We start from the raw sequence: 19813 nt of genomic DNA, 5'->3' as shown, positions 1-19813 counted from the left end.
CAGACTGACTTCTTTGAGAGTCCCACAGAAATCTTCCACTCTCTCAGGGAAAAAACCCCCCACAACAGCCTCAACTTTCAAATGTTAACTGCCATCCACTTGAACATTCCGAACTCTCAGCTCCACCCAGTTTGAGAAGCTGCCAGCAGGAGCATGCAGTTCCTTACGTGCACATGGAAAAGATTAATGAAATATATAAACAAACACCCGCCTACACACCCAGGTGCAGAGTGTATCATGAACAGTGGGGCTAAACAGTCAGGAAATGCATACAGTCCGGGCTGTGACATTTTGCACAAAGCCCAAAAGCCTATCCAATAAGAATCATTTTGCAGCAGCAGGATTTGGCAATATGGAAATTTGGTCAGATGGCTGAACCCCCTGTGTAGAAATGCACTTTCTCCCAGGAAGCTGGCAAGGAGCAAAGCCTCCATTTTGCATTTAAACCTTGTACTGCGGTAGCAAGCTCTCCAGCCTAGCCCTGCTGCACTCCCTGCCTAGGACAGCGTGCCTTTTTTCTGCAAGGAAGGACTTCAGACCATGCTTCACTGTGGAACTGCCAAAGCCCTTCAGAACTTCAACAGCATTCCTGTCATGAAGTAGAGACAGTGCATAGAGCAGCAGCCCTTCAGAAGCCTTCTTCCTGGAAGATCCTCCAACAACAACTCTTGTTCCTGCCTTCCTCCATGAAGGCTAAGCGAGACCATCACGTACTCCTGCCGCACCCATGGAAATGTAAATGGAAGAAGCAACGGGCAAGAAGGAAATTGCTACCACACCCGTACTCTTAACAATGGAATGGTCCTGTCAGCTATTCAGGAAAGTGCTGAACACAATGAAGAAGCTCCAGAGAGACAACATTGCCAAAAACTTAATCCTGTCACATAAACCTTCCCCATTGTGTGCTATGGTGTTATAAACAGGAATCAATTTGAATCCAAATTCCCCACCTAGATTTCTTTGTTTTAGCCAAGGTAAACAATAAGTAAGCCAATCAAGCCCCATTAAGTCTTTTTCCAAACATTTGGGAGCCTGCCCCCTAGTGCTGTCAGGAGTCACATGTCCTTTTGTCACAGGTCATCTGACCTACATGTCACAGATCACCTGACATCATCACCTGAGGGCACAAATCTGGTTATATCAAGGTCAGTTCATGGCCAGTTCAGTGTGTCTCTACAGTATCCCCATCTTGCTGTCTGAGCCATCCCCAATTACACCCCGTTATGGCTAGTGATGCTAGTCATCCCTGGCTCTGCCTCCCCCTTTATAATCTTCACTATTGGACCATTCCTTATGCAGTCTTCAAGATGGTAAAGATGTCTGTATTTTGTCCCTATGTGTTCCTCTATCCAATTTTCCTGCTAATATTCCTAGGACTGTATGTTTGTTGGTGTGATTTTTATTTTTCTGTATGCTTGAGAGCTATTTTTTTAATAAATATCCATTTTAGTTTATCATCTCCTTATTGTTTGATTTGGGCATTTGGGAAGACCCACTCTGGTATACAAAGGTTGTTGATCCCTCTAAGTTAGCCATCCTTGCCCACCTAAATAAATTCCGCTATCTCATTTGAGGGCAATTTGGCTTACAACATAGAATAAAAGTCAAATGTTTGAGATCCGCAAGATATGAACATCAGATGTCTGAAAGCAGGCAGGTGGGCAGGAAGGAAGGAAGATGGGGGAGGTGAAAAGAAAGCAACTTTAACTTTAAATTGAAGAGCCACACAATATGTGTGAAAGAGCCACAGTTTGGCCATCCCTGATCTAAGCTAAAAAGTCATTGATCCTAGACAAAGGAGTCTAGCAGGGATGTGTACTTGCACCCCTGTTGTTCAAATTATATATAAAATTATCTCAGACCCTGTCTCTTGAAGGAAGCATGTCATTTTCCACATTTATCCAAGCAAGAAGTTCCAATCCTTATTTATGCTGATGATACAGTGATAATGTCTAGATCAACAATGGGCCTCCACAAGCTGATAATTTTTTTTTGAGGTTTACTGTTATCGTGAGGTCTTGTCTATCAACGTGGCAAAATCCAAGGTCACACTATTCACCTAAAGGAAAAAGGGGGAAATCTTCAATTGGGACAGATATCAAATACCTGGGAATCCACTTTGAAGCATCTCTTACATGGAAAATACATCTGGATCTTGCAAGGAACACAGCCTTGAGACAATTGTAAAATACTTCTGTTCATCAAGAAGTGAATTTCTTCCCTCGGCCTAAAAGGTATTTAATGCTAAGGTCCTAAACCAATTCCTGTATGGCTGCTTCTGAAAAAATGGATTCCATCCAGTATGACTTTTCCTGACATTTATTGACTACTTCCAAATGCATCTCGGACACAGCACAGAAAGCAGAACTATCATTACTTATAAAAGGTATACATATGTAGAGTTGTCTTGAATTTTATACATGAAGTTTATCAACATATTTGGAGAATAAACCCTTACAATCCTAAAGAGACTTATTCCAGTCTAAGCCCATTAAAAAGAATAGGTTTAGACTGATGTAACTCTCTTTAGGATTGCACTGTTTACCATCTAACTAGATAGATGGTTTACAGAGAAGATTTAAAATGAATGCTGGGTCAACTACACCAAAATAAGAACCCCTAAGAATAGGGGTTCACAGGTGAGAACAAATCCCCTTCCTCAAGTGACTCTGGTGGTTAGGGTAGTCTTTTCTTTTTTTTGTATTTTCATATGTGCATATGAATGCATGTGTGTGTGTTTGTGTGCACCTGGAAGTCATGGTGACCTCTGGTGACTGATCTCCTGGCCCTTTCAGGAATAATCAAAATTACTATAGCATGGTACCTCTCAATCCCACCTTGACTTAGGTGTACAGAAGAACACAGAGATCAGTGGCATCAAAAGCCACTGAGACAGCCGATAATGTTAACAGATGCACTCTTCCTATCCATATCCTGAAGTAATTAACCAAGATGACCAAAGCAGTACCAGTGGTAAAATCAGCCCCCAAAACAGATTGGTTCCGGTGATCTATTTCACCCAAGAGCTTGAATTCAAGAGGTCACCCCATGCTCGACTGCACCAAACTATACTATAGGAGACTACACTATAGTGATTAAAACTGAAGGCACTGACAATTTCCCCCCTCTAAATTGGCTGCACTATTCAGTGTCATTGGGATTGCCCTCTTCCTTAAAAATGCATTCACCGCTTCTGTTGTTCAACTGGGCAGTCTACTCTAGTCACTCCTAACAGTCAGGAAAGGGCAGGAGTTTAACACATGGGTTCTGAGTCCCTCTTCTAAAAGGATCTTGGTGCCCTGACCTGGGTACAGGGCTGGCGTGTGGGAGTAGGCCACATAGGCGGCTGCCTAGGGCACCGCATGGCCTACGGGGCACACGCCAGAGTGGGGTCAGGCGTTTGCTTGCTGGGTTCCCAGAGAGGAGCCCGGCGTGCAGCCAGATCCAGCCCCGCTTTGCCTCTCCACGCTGCAGGGAGGTGGAGCAGGGCTGGGCGTTTGCCCACCGGGCTCCCTGAGAGGAGCACAGCGTGCAAACGGGGCCAAATCCAGCCCGGCTTTGCCTCCACGTGCTGCAAGGAAGCAGAGCGGGGTTGGGCGTTTGCTCGCCAGGTTCCCCAAGAAGAGCCCAGCATGCAAACGGGGTCAGATCCGGCCCCGCTTTGCCTCCCTGTGCTGTGGAGGGGAAAAGCAGCCTCATGATGACATCACATAGTGACATCATTGTGGCACACGCAAAAAAATAACAAATGATTGAGCTGGGAGAGTTGGAGGCACAGCGCAGGGGTCTGCCTCTAGCGGCAGAACCCTTAGCACCAGCTCTGCCTGATGTGCATGCATGTGTAAATTAGCCCACGGGCCCCTGTGCTTCTAATAAAACCATGTGATAAATTCTAATTCATCAATTTCTTGATAGACTTTCCTTTAAACTTTTGTTTAAAGAAGGTCCATTTATGCTTTTGCACAGCACCTGGATGATTTGTCCAGTGTTCACAGGAGAAGAGCATTGCTGACAGACAACTTGCATGTATCACACTGGAGGATGAGCAGATGAATGAGGTTAGGCTGGAGTAACTCTGCCTAGGAGTGCACTGTCAACACTCAGCAATTTTATTTCAAGAGCCACAGAGTCAGCTGCAACAGACTGGAGGTGGCATCTGTGTAACTTCTTACTCCGTTCTTGGATGGGGAGGTGGAAGAAGCCTTTGTTTGCTCTTTCTGTCTCCTCCCAGCCTGACATTTAGCCAAGCGGAGCTTCCTGTGGGATTACAGACAGAGATCAAGGCTGCAGCTTCTTAGAAGCGATAGAAAAGAGTAAGAATCCAGTAGCACCTTAAAGACTAACACAATTTGTGGTAGGGTATGAGCTTTCATGGATCACTGCTCACTACTTCAGATACCTGGATTCTAACTCTTTTTCTCCTGCTTCAGACAGACTAACACAGCCACTCGTTTTGATGCTTCTCAGTAGCACAGGCTTGCAGTACACACACAGTTTCTACTCTGCTGTTTTTTCCCGAAGAGCTTTTGTTCTACCAGCAGCAGCAGCAGCAGCTGCTGCAGTGCAGTTGATAGCATTGCCACCGCCTCCTTCCCCCATTCCTATGCAGAGCATGTCCACTGCAGAGACTGACAAGCTGGTCCCTTTCACACACCATCCTTTCAAACATGGCTGCCTCCACCTTGCTAGGAGATGCTGCCTGAACTGACCAAGTGTTGGAATAATTAAAGCCAAAAGGTCTGGCTCATTCAGGAAAGCCCCAAATGTAAATATTCATATATATATATATTGGAACTTTTGTATGATGGCCTGTTATATCTGTGCACATAGGGTTATAGGGAGTTTGGCTCTGATCTGGGAATGGCGCAACGAAAAAACATCTTGCATAGGGGGAGTGGAGTTGCCTTGACAACTCAAAGGTAATGCGGAGGAGGTTGAGGGTTTGCCAGAACGGGATGCCTTTTGAGCATGCGTATCTCAGATTAGAGGCCCACCACTTTGTGGGAAAAGAAACTTTAAAGTTTGCTAGGACGGGAAGCGTTATCTATCTAGCTGGACAGAAGAGGCCCTAGCCAATTAAGCAAAATGAGGTAATGTGCTCAGTACCTGCCTGTGCTTTCATGTAAGGAAGGGAGGGGGGGAAATGCTTTTTTTTGCGCTTGGGAGGAGTCAGACTGTGAGTCCTCTGGCCGGTTTTTGGCCTCAGGAAGAGAAAGGAGGGGGGTTTATTTTTTTCTTTGCATCGGGAATGCTTTAAAAACCAGCAGCTTATGTTAACAAGACGGAGAGAGAGAGAGAGACTCAGCTGAGCCTGAAAATCTTTCTCCCCATTTGCAAATGCTTCTTCTTCTTATTATTATTATTATTATTATTATTATTACTACAAATAAATCTTTGGATTTTGAGCAAAGAGGTCTCTGCCTGGAAATTTGTTGAGGGTCAAGGGCTCCCAGCCCCAAAACCGGTTAACACAAGGGACACCAACTTCTTCAATGCAGCCGTCCCTTCCGAACCCACCTTTCCAACTGCCTGCTCCACAAACAATCATTTGCCTCACACTCAATGCATGGCTAGTCTGGGCTAAAATTACACACACAAACAGCTCCCCCCCACCAAAGGCAGAGGGCCGAACTAGATGTTACAAATAAATGCGTGTAAACTTCCCTGGTGATTATAAAATAAAAAGCAGTCTTGGGAGGTGGCCATCAGGAGCAGAGGAAATCATTTAACCCTGCTGGCTCACTGCTTTACTTTACAAAATCCACTTTCCAACTGGCTTTTCTGTCCACATAGGAAAAGGTGTTGGTGTTGGTATTTATTTAATTTATGCCTTGCTTTTCTCCCCAAAGGGGAACCAAAGCAACTTCCATCATTCTCCTCTCCTGCAGTTTATACTTACAACAACCCTGTGATATAGGTAAGGCAGAGAGAGTGTGATTGACCCAAGCTCACCCAGCAAGTTTCCATGGAAGACCAGGGATTCAAACCTGGTCTACCAGATCCAAGTCATACCCATATATACACAGGGTGGTGGTGGGCAGAGGAGAGTACTCCAGGAAGGACACTTAAACCACACACACACACACCAAGCAAAGGGTCAAGAGCTTCCTTCCCAACCACCCTTCCTTTAATCACATTTGCGGCTTTCCAAGCTACCTTTCATTTAAACAAAAAGTTATATACATCTGCATGCCCAGTTCATTATAAAGACAAAGTTGGTACCACTATCAAGACCTGCATGTTTTTTAGTTCTGACCAGTGTTCCCTCTGGGCTGAGTTAGTGTGAGCTAGCTCACAAATTTTTAGCCTCAGCTCAGGAAAAATGGTGCTAGAGCAAGCTAATTTATGCAGTAGCTCACAACTTTAAAGCCAGTAGCTCACAAAGCAGAATTTTTGCTCACAAGATTCAACAGCTTAGAGGGAACATTGGTTCTGACTTTGTGATTTTCAGTGGATAGAATGACAGGAGCTCCCTGCCCAAAGAAACTTACAATCTAAGTTTACAGCCATGTAGAAAACTGGGAGAGAATGGCAAGGTAACGTTTAGAGCACAGGGAGAGGAAGGGGAGATGTGCTAAGGGCGAAACCAATGTGTGTGTGCAAGGCCTCTTGCACGCCCTGCACTTTCATTTCAGCTGAAGAAAGGCTTCGGGGCTTTAAGGACAAGTTGGATTTTGAAGAGGACGTCAACATATTTGAGGGTATTTGGGAGGCCCCCATTTACAGGGAGCTACGAGCACCGTATTTGTGACTTGCATTCTTTGTGGCACAATTGCACATCTCCGAAGTGGCACCTGAGCAGCGTTGCTAAGCCCAAATTCAGTTATCTGGCCTGTTAATTCAGCACAACGAAACACCCCTGTTTGCTCTGCCCTCTCTCTTCTGCCTGCAATGGAGAAACCATCATGTGTACCCAAAGTCATCTCTAGAACAGACTCCCTTATCACTCCCTATACTGGCTCCCCTGGAAAAAAAACAGCTTCCACTGGCCCAGAATGTGCTTGACCAGGGTCAGCCCAAGAGCCTCCAGCATCAGCAGTGAAGGAGCTATGCTGGTCACTAGTTAGCCTTCGAAGCTGAGTTTGAAATGATGGATCTTACTTTAAAGCCCCACACAGCCTTGATCCCTCACTGGTGCCTCTTCCAAGAAGATCCCCCTCAAGACTTTCACAGTCTGATGAAACCTCTTTATCCAAGGTGAGGCCAATATTCACAAAGAGAAGGGGAGAGAATGCTCTTCCATACCTGGATCTTCAATAGGCTCTCAGCAGCTAGCAGAACCAACAGATCCTTTCCCAGCCTTCTGAGAGATGAGCACCTTTGGAACACTGCTCATTTGCAAGACTGATAGAGGGGTTTTGCTTTCAAAAATCTTTGCAGCAGCGAGCTGCTTTGGGGCACTGCTGACATGGCAGGATAAAAATTGAATGCTTAGATCAGAAAGAACACCCTGCAGGGCACAGGCCCTCACCAGCTTCCCCCTTGCTTGAGACCTTGTTAAGAGAAGCGGGATGGAGCAGTCTCAGCTTCCAGCTTCCTAGCAGGCCTCTCAGCTCAAGCTCAGAAATATTATGAAGGATGTCAAAGGCCACTTAGAGGCTCATGCTCCTAGCTGGCTGGTCTGCATGTAGGGAAAAGGCCATGTCCAAGCTCAACTCTTCTCCTCTGATCCAGGGAAAAATCTCCAAATTCTGTTGGCTCCATTCATGGGCAAAGACTCTTGCTTCAGACCATCTGCTCTACAATTTCTATTTGCTTTAATTTATTCAGTGCCATGCATGTCCACCATGTGTGGGTTTATGGAGAGACAGAAGCAAGATACAGGGTAAGAAGGTGATCATCTGAATTCACTTTGTACAAGTAGGCACTTTGGCTGATTCCACACTCACCTTGGTCTGGGGCAGGCTTCCATTTCTGCACAGAGCAAGCTGGTGATTTTGCACCAGTTGCTCTGTGCTGCCATTTTGCGTGGGGCAAACCGATGATTTGCCCTGTGCAAAATGGTGGCACGGAGCAACTAGTGTGAAATCGCCAGTTTGCTCCACCCTGAAACAGAAGCCTGCCCCAGAGAAAGGTGAGTGCGGAATCAGCCTTTGTCTTGGTGTATAGGAAATAATGTCAGCCCCTTCATTAGTGTCTGCTTGAAACCCACCTGGGATGTAAAATGGGGGGTAATGGTGGCCCCTCTTGTCTCTTTGTAGCACTATGCAGAAGGAGTTCAAAATGCCCACGGTTTGCAGCATCTTTCTACCTCTTTGAGGGAACATCCAAGGCTATTTAAGCCCATCAAAAGTGGAAACAGGGATAGAGAAATTGCCCCCTTTGCTTCACCTTTCCCTGGCTTTAAGGGCACCCAGTAGAGTTGTACTTATCTCTAGGGTTGCCAGGTCTCCCCTGGCCACTGGCAGGGGAAGGACGGGTAAGGTAGCCAGATCCAGGTTCCTCCAAAGCATCCATTTTCTCCAGGGGAACTGATCTCTGTTGTCTGGAGATGAGCTGTAATTGCTGGGGATCCCCAGGTTCCACCTGGAGGCTGGCATCTCTACCAGTCTCTCCAGCCTGTGACAATCAGCCATGCTACACAGCTTACATGTGCTAAAGGCTCCCTCAGCAAGTGAAATGCAAACTGAGGAGGCATAAATGGTGTGCAAAGAAGATGGGAAAGGTCTTTCCTTCTGTGCCAGGAACCAAGGTGCAGGTGGTTGTCAGGAAGAGATTTATAATTGCCACTCAGTGGCTACCTGCTATCTGCATTTGTGGATTCCTGCTTGGAAAGAGGCAAGGAAGCAGAAAGTCTATGGGTCTCATCCAAACTTTTCTGTCTGTCCCCACAGCATGTCAAAAGGAGGAGCACTGAGTGCCAAATCCAGACTGGTACAAACATTATTCAGCAGTTCCTTTAATTTCTAAGATTTCTCTGAATACTGGCCATTTATTTTCACAGCTGTTAAGGGCCTCATGCTTGCTTGCAAAAATAACTGACTGCCACACTCAGACACATGCAACCTTCATAATGAATTCTTTTCCCCAAGGCCAAACGCCCTGGAGCAAAAATCCCAGAAGCCAGGGTTTCTGCTGGAGAAAGAAGAAGTTTTCCTCAGACTTCTGTGACCAAAGAGAAAGCATAAGCTAGCCAATCTTTAAGACGCTTAAGCCTCCTTGATTTGTTAAGCGAATACATTAGGGCATGGAACTCAAGGCAGATGGCCAAGGATTCCAAGGTAATCTCCCTACAAAATCCCACAGCCTCTTAGGCTCTAGCCTGTGCACAGTCCTGGGCAGTTTACTAGGCTAGATCCTTCCTATGGCAGAGGCACTCTTTTGACAAAGAAAAACTGGCCCTGAGACATACAAGACAGCAACCAAATAAGCAACTCCAATAGCATGGGTTGGGGTGACTCATACCCAGGGCTCTTTTTGTAGAAAAAGCCCAGCAGGAACTCATTTGCGTATTAGGCCATGCCCCTGGACATCACTATTGCTTTGAATAGGGCTTTTTTGTAGAAAAAGCCCAGCAGGAACATATTTGCATATTAGGCCACACCCTGATGCCAAGACAGCCAGAACTGCATTCCTGCTGAAAAAAAGCCCTGCTCATACCTAGTTATCATTTCAAACACACCACAACTCCAACCCACCAGGAAAATGCTCCACAAAGTAGAAATAGTTAAGGAATGTCTCACTTGTGACTGTTATTCCTTTCCTGCCCAGTTTGCCTAAAGCAGCTGACCTAATAATTTGGAAAGGCAGCTTCAAAGCTAATTTCCCCTTTGGCTGGTCCTAGATTGCCATTAAGCCCTGAGAAGCCCCAAAGCAAAAATTCTACCTCCAAGAGAGTCTTTTTGAAAACAGGCCTTTCATAGTAGAAAAAGAAAAATCACCCATCCTGGGGGAACATACTACCTGTAATGCTGTTGATCTAACATTGATTGTCAAGATATTGGGTTAGTATTTTTTAGAGATAGCTCAATGCCAATGATAATGCATCATTCTTACCTAAGCTAAAACAAATAAAAGCTGAACTGAAAATCATATTCATCTCCTGATATCTTTTCAAAATTCTCTATATATGTGTTGCTTTTATATCTCCAGGTTTCCCAAATTTAAAAAATACCTTTTGAAATTCAAATGCTATAAACTGAGATAGCTCTGCACGTTTAGTAACAAGCCTAGATACCCAAGTAATGCTACTGCTCCAAAAAGAGTGGATATCTGTGAGATGGGCAAGATTCTGCAACAAGAATTAGGGATCACAGATCTGTAAGTAGAAACTATGGAATGAAGTTGATTCTCCAATGGGAATCTCAAATTTAGAGTAGAAATTGTCCATAGGTACTTGATGGCAGTGAGGAAAGTCTCTGGTATACTCCAAAGGAAACTGACTGCTTGTGATCCTGTTTCAAAGGGATATTTTACACTTCTCAAGTGAGCAACTTCAGGGCATCCATCTCTATGCTCTTGGCTGAAATCACAGTCCCAGAATTCTCCCTCCCCACAGTTCATCAGATCAGATCTACAGCCTTCCCAGGACCAAGCACTTACCAGATCCACCACTAGCAAGTGCATCTTTTAACCTGGTAAGAACATCTATCTCTCTTTCCTGGGAGCTCAGAGGATAGGAACTCAACTTCATGTTCAGAAAGCAGCCATACTTCATGCTGCTTTTCAAGTCTAAGCATCCCATCCTCAGATCTGAGGAGGAAGGCAGGGTTTCATCCCCTGCAGTCATACTTGCCCTTGAGTTTGGCAAGACCTCACACAAAATAAACAGCCCTTGATCTAATGCAGTAGGAGCATAGTGAGACCAAAGCAAGCCTAGATAATGAGGTTTGCTAAAAACGTGCGAATCCCTGTTCCCACATCTTTTGTTTTTCACTCTTTAATTTTAAACCTTTCACCCTGCTGTAGTAGGTGAATGGCAATAAAATAAAATGTAGCCCAGTCTATCCAGTCTAGGCCCATAGGGTCAAGAGCTTGGGGGTTCTTCTGGAGCCTTCATTATCAATGGAGGCACAGATAGCGGCCATTGCCAAGTCCACGTTCTTTCACCTTCGACGGGCGAAGCAGTTGGCCCCCTTCCTGGAGCACTGGGACCTAGCAATGGTGATCCACGCTACGGTCACCTCGAGACTGGACTACTGTAATGCCCTCTACATGGGGCTGCCCTTGTGCCGAATTCGGCGGCTGCAGCTGGTGCAGAATGCAGCAGCTAGGCTGTTGTTTATTATTATTTATTATTATTATTTATTACTTTACATTTATATCCTGCCCTCTCCGCAAGCGGACTCAGGGCGGCTTACAATATCATAAAAACAATCAATTCCATAAAACATATAAAAACATAGTTCACTTATCAATTTAAAACTATTTGCGCTGTCTCAATCCAGTCTGGCGGTATTGGGTTCTGACTATGATCGCCAGCTTCTGTAGGATGGCTTCTTGTTGGGACTCCCAAGGTGGGAGCACATACAGCGGGGGCTGCGCGGACTGCACTGGCTGCCAGTGGTGTACTGAGTCCGTTACAAAGTGCTGGTTATCACCTTTAAAGCCCTATATGGCCGAGGACCTGCCTACTTGAGGGACCATCTCTCCCCATATGAACCCCAGAGAGCGCTGAGGTCAGCTGGAAAGAACCAGCTGAATATCCCTGGGCCAAGGGAGGCCAGATTGAAGACCACCCGGGATCGGGCCTTCTCCATTGCAGCTCCACTGCTGTGGAATCAACTCCCGGAGGAGGTACGGGCCCTGCGATGTTTAGACCAATTCCGCAGGGCCTTTAAGACCTACCTCTTCAAAATAGCCTTCACCTAACACCGAGCCAAGAAAGTCTCGCTGGACATGTTTTAGCCACTGAATTTTATTAAAGACCTAAGTTATAGCACCACAATGTTAATGTTAATTTTAATACAAGTTGTTAATGGTTTAATGATGATTTTATAATTGTAATTGTAATTATTATGTATGGTTTTATTGTATATTATATTCGTATGTTGTGAGCTGCCCTGAGCCTGCCCTGGCAGGGAGGGCGGGATACAAATAAAAAGTATTATTATTATTATTATTATTATTATTATTATCCTGGACTACACCAAACTTATTGTCTGCTAGCACAGATTCCTCCACAGCCCACCCTCTGCTATTCATTCCCAGTCTGTCCCAACAGGTTCAAAACTTGGTACCTGAATAGGACCCACAAAATTTGTCTTGGCTCCCTAGCTGGCCCTAACGATCAGGTGCCCACTCCCCTAAACTGAACAACTTGTGTGGGGGAGAGCTTCCTTATATAACGCTGCTTGTGCTTGCCAGTAGAAGTGAGTTGATGGAACAGAATTTTCGTAAAGACCACTGGCATACTTTGCATGCTCTGGAGAGTGATATATATAAAAATATTATTCTGAATATGGGATGGCTTTTCCAGATCCTTCCCTGCTACAGAGGAGAGGAGAGAACTTGGCTTTTGGCTGGGAGAGCCACATGGGGTGGGAAGTGCTCCTGCCTGGCAGTCTCTCACATAGAGCATGTGGACACACCTCACTCCAAACGGGCACTAGTCTTGTGGCAGGAAGTGCCTCCTACTTGTTTAGTGTTGGTGGTACACAGTGGAGACTTCTCCCAGTCAGACGTTGCTAGTTGGAGGGGACAGCTCTCACTCTCTCACCTCTTCTGTTGATAGTTTATCATTCTTGGTGAAGAAGGGAGGCTGGCTTGTAGTTGCCTGCCCAAAGGAAGCACCAATGAAGAAGACAAATTTATTCACTTTTGGCTCACAAGGCATAGGAATTCTCAGAATCTTGTTGCAAGCTTTAGCAAGTGGGTGGTATTTCTCACTGTTCAAAATGAACGGTTTTTCTCTTGTTGCACTGAACTTCAGAGCAAGTTCCTTAGTGATCCAAGGAAAGTTCCAGGGACTGAACCCGGGACCTTCTGCAAACAAAACATGTGCCCTACCATCAAACCCTGGCTCTTCTGTGCTCCTCCAACTCATGTCCACCAGTGTACATCAGCAGATGCTGGTCACTCCATAAACACACTCCCCTCCTATAAAGCACTACTTGCATCTCACTTTTGCACAAGTTCAAAGAGGTGCCCACTTTCCTGAGTCCTCTGCACCTGTCCAGGAGAGGGAGTTTTGCCAAATGGGCAGAGCTGGGTGCCTCTGGTGAGTGGATCTGCAGAACTATCAGCATACCAAGCTCCAGTCAGCAAGAAAATCAAATTACCTGTGCAATTCTTTTTAATGTACATATATATTTATATATAAACATACATATGTTTTGGGATTTGTTTTAGTTCAGTATTTTCAATTATGTTTTCCCATCTGTTCTCTTCTCTTTCTACTGAGATTGTTATCACAAGGCCATTTGGTGACCCTTGCTGTGGACCTGTTTCACTTCATCTCTGCCCACAGGAGATGGGTCCAACCCTTCAAAACATCTTGCCTGCGGGGGTCAAGTAACGGGGGGAGGGGTGGGTGGAAAGTAATATATGGGGTAGATTAATTTTTCAAAGTTGTAAGATATAGATTTATTACCATATGTTACCAATAAAATTGTTTAATAAAAAAAACCCCATCTTGCCTGCCTAACAGGTAACAGACGTAGCTGCCCCATGCACACATCAGGCTGTAGAGCCCCTCACAATCTGGCGCTACACCAAGCACATGTTGATTCAAGGCTGGAATTGAACATGGGCTTAACCAGAAACCATCTTCAAACCCTGGTTCAGCGGTGCCCTGACCTGGATACCCCAGGCAAGCCCGATCTCATCAGATCTCAAAAGCTAAGCAGGGCCCACCCTGGCAAGCAGTTGGATGGAAGACTTCCTTGGAATACCAGGGCTGGGAGGCAGAGGCAGGCTGTAAAGCCACTTCACTGAACATCCTCCATGCCCCAGTAGGGGTTGCCAGAAGTTGCCATGACTTCCAGACATACACATGTGAACGCGTGCACACATAATTCAAAAAATACCAAAAAGAAAAAGAAAAGAAAGAAGAAACCTTGGTTCAGTGGTAACACATACCTTTTTTTTTTTTTTTTAATCAACTTTTATCATTTGAACACACATGAGGGGGGAAAGTTATGATTGGATTTCTCCTCTGGATAATTCTAACACAGAAACAGCATTATATGTTTCTTGCATTCTTAGAGATTTTTAAATTATTGCCTATGATCAGCTAAGATTTTCAGCTAAAGTACTTATTAAAACTGAGCACTTTGGAATACAACAAAATCAACATGAAATGTAGAAGTCTCAGATCCAATGACTACCACACTATGCCCCCACACATGTCCCTTGCATATGTCTCCTGATTCAAACCTTAGGCCACATCTCCCACTACTAGAAGCTAAAGTCCCCCGCTCTATCCTGGGAGGAAATATAGCTATCAGAACACTTGGTAGCCCTGCTGTGCCAACCATCCTCTTTATGATGCCTCCGTCACCTCCAAATCCTGACCTTGGCTTGCCTGGTCCCTCCTCAAGCATGGACATTCCCTGTTCTCAAACCACCTGATCTGAGCAGCATGGTGAACAGTGGACACCAAAGAACCACACATATGCATGGGACAGGAGATGAACAGTGAAAGTATTAACAACTGCATGGCATCCAAAATACCCTAAAAATATGACCTACTTCACACACCCCTGAAACCCATGACACAGATAAGTGTGTCAATTAACTCTACTGAAAGCATGGAGTCTGGGGAGATGTAAAACTTTTATACGGAATGCATTTGCCTGTTACAGACTGCTTGTTTTCTCCTCAAATATTATGAATTGTGTGGTGGAATATAATGTGTGAACAAGTGGAGAGGTCTTGTTGGAAAGACTATTGAATTCCAAAGGAACTTTCTTCTACTTTGGCTGCCTCATGAATACCACCCATAAAGCACACAAACAAGAGAGAACCCCTGTTCACATGTTACAGTGAATGCACATACATGTGAACATCTATCTGTAAGAAAGAACCAACACATGTTCACTCTAGCAATGAAAACAGGGACCAGTATCTGGATAAATCTGAGGTTTAAATGACATGTTTAGCTATACATATGTTGTAAGTAACACAAAAATTACTCAACACATATATAAAGAAAAATCAAGTGTACACTGTAAATGGATTGTAGCACACATATTCACTATAACTTGCAAACAGGGTTAGAAAGAAAATCCAAGGTACATTCATGAGGACCATTTCACACATTACAGAGCAGCCAACACAGGTTTGCAACTAAGCTGCAGCCAACTTGTTGACATGTACAACACAACAATGCACTAGAATCCAGACAGATTTGCTGCATTAACTCCTTGCATCTGAAAGTGCCCATAGAAACTTCTTAAATGAACACAGACACCCCCCACCCAAAGTACTCTTAGGAACTATCTGTCCAGTATGTACAAACCCACCTAAGAAAGCACCAATATCATTATTTTATTAGCTTTCCAGAAGAAATATGTTTGGTGGTTTTTGAGCAGGGAAACAGTAAGAGGAGGTGTGTTCTGCTCAACCCTTCCCTTACTGCCTTTTCCACAGCTCAGCCTTGGGCTGGATTCAAAATACTTTTTCTCCTTCTCTGAAACCTACAGGGGGAAGTTGCAGGGAGAGGGAACACAAAGCAGAGTAAGAGTTAATCACCCCTCCTCCTCAATTTAAAACTGCCCCCCACCCCAGTAATAGGGCTCTGTCTGTAATGGGTAGCTCACTCTCCAGAGCTTCATCACTTGATGACTGCAGGATCAAGCAAGTACTTTCCTGTGTGAAAGGGCAGCCACTGCTTTGTCAGCACAGTCAGAGCATCTCTATCTCCTCGCGATACTTAAGTCACAAGAGTCCATTCACACATTCAGTCGAATTGACAGACAGTCATCAGGTGTAAAGAAAGGAAGCAACCTCCATGCACGTGTGAAACAGGCCAGACAAGTACTGATAGCTCAAGAGTTGGAGGACTCCAGGTGCACTTACCTGGGAACAAACCCCATGGAGCCCCGTGCACTGACCGCAGCCCAAAAGAAGAAACCGAAGACCGTGTGAACCCAACAAGCAAGCGAAAACCCCCCTCACCCCACCTCCCTCTTCTGCCTCTCCTGCTCGCGCCTAGATCCAGGCAGCTTCCTCATCAGCCAATCCCGGGCCAGGAAAGTGACATCACCCCCGCACCAGCATTGGGGAACGCTGACTGTTTACACGCGCGCCGGAGCCAATGAGGAGCCACCGGGTGAGCTCATGCCCGGGCAGTGGCGGCGGATAGCAAAGCGGAGCGCGGCGCTTTGGGGCTCGGCTGGAGAGGCGCGCCCAGAATCTTGCCCAGCGCCGGGGAGACTGTCTCCTGGCCCCGGGGGCTCTCCGCAGGGCACCGGGCTTCTTTCCCCACCCCCAAGCTTCCTTCCCCAGCTTCTCCCGGGCCCTTCTTGCCTGTAGCAGCCGGCGCTCCCGTCTCCGAACTCGGCTGCGCCAATGCCGGGGCCATGCCCGGTCAGACCCAGCCCGCTACGGCCAAGCGATGCCGTCCCTCTGCGCTCCGATGGCTCGGTGTTGCCGGACGCGCTTGCCCTGGCTCCTTAGCAGCAGCAGCCGCCGCCGTCGGGGAGCGGGCGGCTCGCGGAGGGAAACAGTCCTGCCGCCGCTGTGTGCCCGCAATGCAGCCGTCGGGAGAGGGGGGCGCTCCGCATTATGACAAAGCTCGGCTGGGCGGGAGAACCAGCAGCTTCTCCCCATTCTGTGCCGCTCTAGTCTTTCCCTGCAGACCTGGCCGCCAGCATAGGTCTCAGCCGCGCCTGCGAGGGATTGTCCAAACGAACGCCACACCAGACTTACTCCCGAGAAAACCTGCAGGACAACGCAAAAGCTCTTCTCGGCACCTTGCAATATTCTAGCCCTCGTGGGTCCATAACCCGGAGTATAGACTGCTTTCCTGCCATGGCTTTATAACTAGTTGCATCCTCTTCGAACCTGCTCCTTCAAGAACAGAAAGTTCTGCCCCACCCAGCAAGGCACCAGTCCTCCCTCCCTTCATGTATTTCCCCAGCTTTTGCTCCCATCCCTGAGTATGGCTTTTGGAGGCTGGGCCACTTCGATTGGGATCTTTGGTGTGGCTTGCACTCCTTTGTTCTGTTGCAGAAGTCACTCCCTGGCAAGACAGGTTCTTGCACCCCAGCCATCCCCAGAAGGCTGCAACAGAAAATGGGTCTTGCCACCTGGTAATGTAATGAAAGACAGCCTTCGCACATGCTGGCAGAGAAAGTTGGACTCCCTTCCTCCTACCCCCTCCCCTAAAGCAATAGTTGAAATGGGTCTGAAAAACTAATTCCATTCAAAGTTATGGTTTGACAACAGGTGGCTTCTAATACATTCCTTGCTCTGTCTGGGAACTGAAGTCACAACAAACTCTCTCGCTAAGAGAAAAGTGCATCACCAACTCCTGTGGATGGAGCACATCTCCATAGCTTCATTTCCTTGCATTGGCCCTTTGGGCACATCATTTGCTCAGGGGCGTGGGAGCTACTGCCATTGCCGTGTGGCTCCAGCATTGCTGAACTTCCAGGGCTGTATGGAAGCACCTGCTTCCCACATAAGCTTTCTAAAAGCATTTACTTTTTTGTCTTTGGGTACCGGAAACTAGGAACCAAAAATGTTCCTGCCTTCTGGTCTTAAGTACAGAGTTTATGTCCCTAGATGTACTCAAAAGGGTCTCTTGAATTGGCCTCCGGGAAACCATGGCATTCTCAAAACTTACAAGTGGCAGGGACTCAAGCCTGACTTACGTTCATATTGCCTGCATCTAAGGCAAGTCTCCCTGAGCTGTTGAGAGGGTTTATACTCTCCCTGTCATGCTGCATGTCCCACATCTGTAATTCATACCTACATCTGTGTTAAACATGACAAACATTTTGAATACCCCTCTGGCCACTTACCTAAATGAGGTTGTAAAGGAAATCTGAATACAAGGGGGAGGTGGAAGGTCCAGAGTTCGTGGCCATATCCATATATGAGGAGCTCCATCTCGCTTAAGTCCCATGACACAGGAATGGGATCCCGGTCTGGGTGGGCGTGTGGCCAGTTCAAGGGCAAACCACAAAAGAATCAGCTGTCCAGCTGCATCTTCCCAGTTCAGGAAGGAAAGTCTTAAGGATCCATCAAGTTCCTCCTCCCTCAGTGCAGTTGGGACAAACTAGTTTAATAGCCAGATCCCTCATCCCTTTCAAATGGAAGTTCCAAAACTAGCTAAAGAAGCTCCAGGTAGCTGCATTGGTCAAAGAACAAACCCAGAAACAAAAGCCACGTGATGCTTTTTGTTCAGGCCAACAAAAATAACAATGCCACAGATGGCACATAAAGAAGAAGATACTGGATTTATATCCCACCCTATATGCTGAATCTCAGAATTTCAGAGCAGTCACAATCTCCTTTACCTCCCCCCACACACAACAGACACCCTGTGAGGTGGGTGGGTCTGAGAGAGCTCTCACAGCAGCTGAGAGCTATGGCTGACCCAAGACCATTCCAGCAGCTGCAAGTGGAGGAGTGAGGAATCAAATCCAATTCTCCCAGATAAGAGTCCACGCACTTAACCACTACACCAAACTGGCTCTCTGTGCTGCCAGCAACCCTGGTTCCCAGTGTAGTACCAAGTAAGGTTCAAGGGTTTGGTGTTGACTTTTGAGGCCTTGAGTGGTCTAGGACCCGCATATCTTCTGGTCTGCTTTCTCTGGTATGTCTTTGGGAGAGTGTTAACACTCTGTTGAGAACAATCTACTGGTGATCCCTGGCCCCAAAGGTATCTGGCTATCCTCAACCAGAGTCAGGGCTTTTCCCATCCTGGCTCCAATCTGGTGGAACTTTCTGCCAAACACCAACAGAGCCCTGCAGGATTTAATGCAATTCCACATGGAATGTAAGACAGATGTTTTGCCGGGCTTTTGGCTGAGGACAGCAATGGTTTCCATCATGGCTGGCACCCTCTTCTTTCTACTTTAGTTTCTGCCTCCTCTTTACCCTGCCTGCAAGGCAGCAACGAAGTCTGGAACAGGGTTAAGATCAAATTAATGATGACATCTGGAGATTATTTTAAGAATGGCAGGAATGACTTATTTAACAATATTATGTTTTGATGTTTTTAACTTCTGTTCTACATCACCCAGAGCCCTGTGTAAATTTATACTTTAAATTTATGGATTGCCCATAAATAAATTAAATAAATAAAACTGCAAACTTTCAAGCTCTTCACTGCTGTTCATCAGGCTGCATGGTAAAAATAAAATAAAAAGAAAAGAGGGATGGAAAACTGGTTAAGCCTGAGGCCTTCCATCTACAGCTTATGTAGAATGCAAGGCCTCAAAATCATGGCCTAAAATATCCTCTCCCCCCTTTATTGTCTTTAACATCCAGTTTAATCAAAGTTCTAAAGAATCTGCAAACTTGCATTCTGTTTTGCATCATTTTGGTTGGTCATAATAAATAATATCACATGGCTTTTGTTGTGGGAATTAGCCACGAGGAAGTGTGTGTTTCCTGACTGCTTAAAAATAGTCTCCATCCCACCCAATAGGTGGGATGGCTCAGATATTTCTGGAAATTGCAGTTCTGTTGGGAACAGCTAATGGCTGAATTCTGAGCACCCTCATCACACTACAATTCCCACAATGGTCCAAGCTGCACAAAACCATTATCGGACAGGAAGAAGAAGACTGCAGATTTATGCCTTGTCTTTCTCTCTGAATCAGAGATTCAGAGTGGCTTACAAACTCCTGTATCTCCCCCCCACACACACACACAACAGACACCCTGTGAGGTGGTTGGGGCCAACAGAGCTCTCACA

General features: G+C 46.0%; 1 protein-coding gene across 8 annotated transcripts in view; it reads right to left on the bottom strand.

The window, feature by feature from the left end:
- Positions 1 to 19813, bottom strand: part of CAMTA1 (calmodulin binding transcription activator 1) — an 898374-nt gene that overhangs the window by 34201 nt on the left and 844360 nt on the right. The window contains exon 1 of one of the 8 annotated variants that reach the window (XM_060259698.1): positions 15961 to 16113. The exons of the other annotated variants lie outside the window; for them this stretch is intronic. The gene's annotated coding sequence lies outside the window, so the exon portion shown is untranslated. Of the gene's footprint in view, positions 1 to 15960; positions 16114 to 19813 lie in introns of those variants that run through there. 8 annotated transcript variants of the gene reach the window in all.

The sequence above is a fragment of the Heteronotia binoei genome, chromosome 18 (assembly GCF_032191835.1).
Source record: "Heteronotia binoei isolate CCM8104 ecotype False Entrance Well chromosome 18, APGP_CSIRO_Hbin_v1, whole genome shotgun sequence".
In the NCBI taxonomy this organism is placed as follows: Eukaryota; Metazoa; Chordata; class Lepidosauria; order Squamata; family Gekkonidae; genus Heteronotia; species Heteronotia binoei.
The sequence above is the reverse complement of the archived record's forward strand: the minus strand, read 5'-3'. Positions and strand labels throughout refer to the sequence as shown.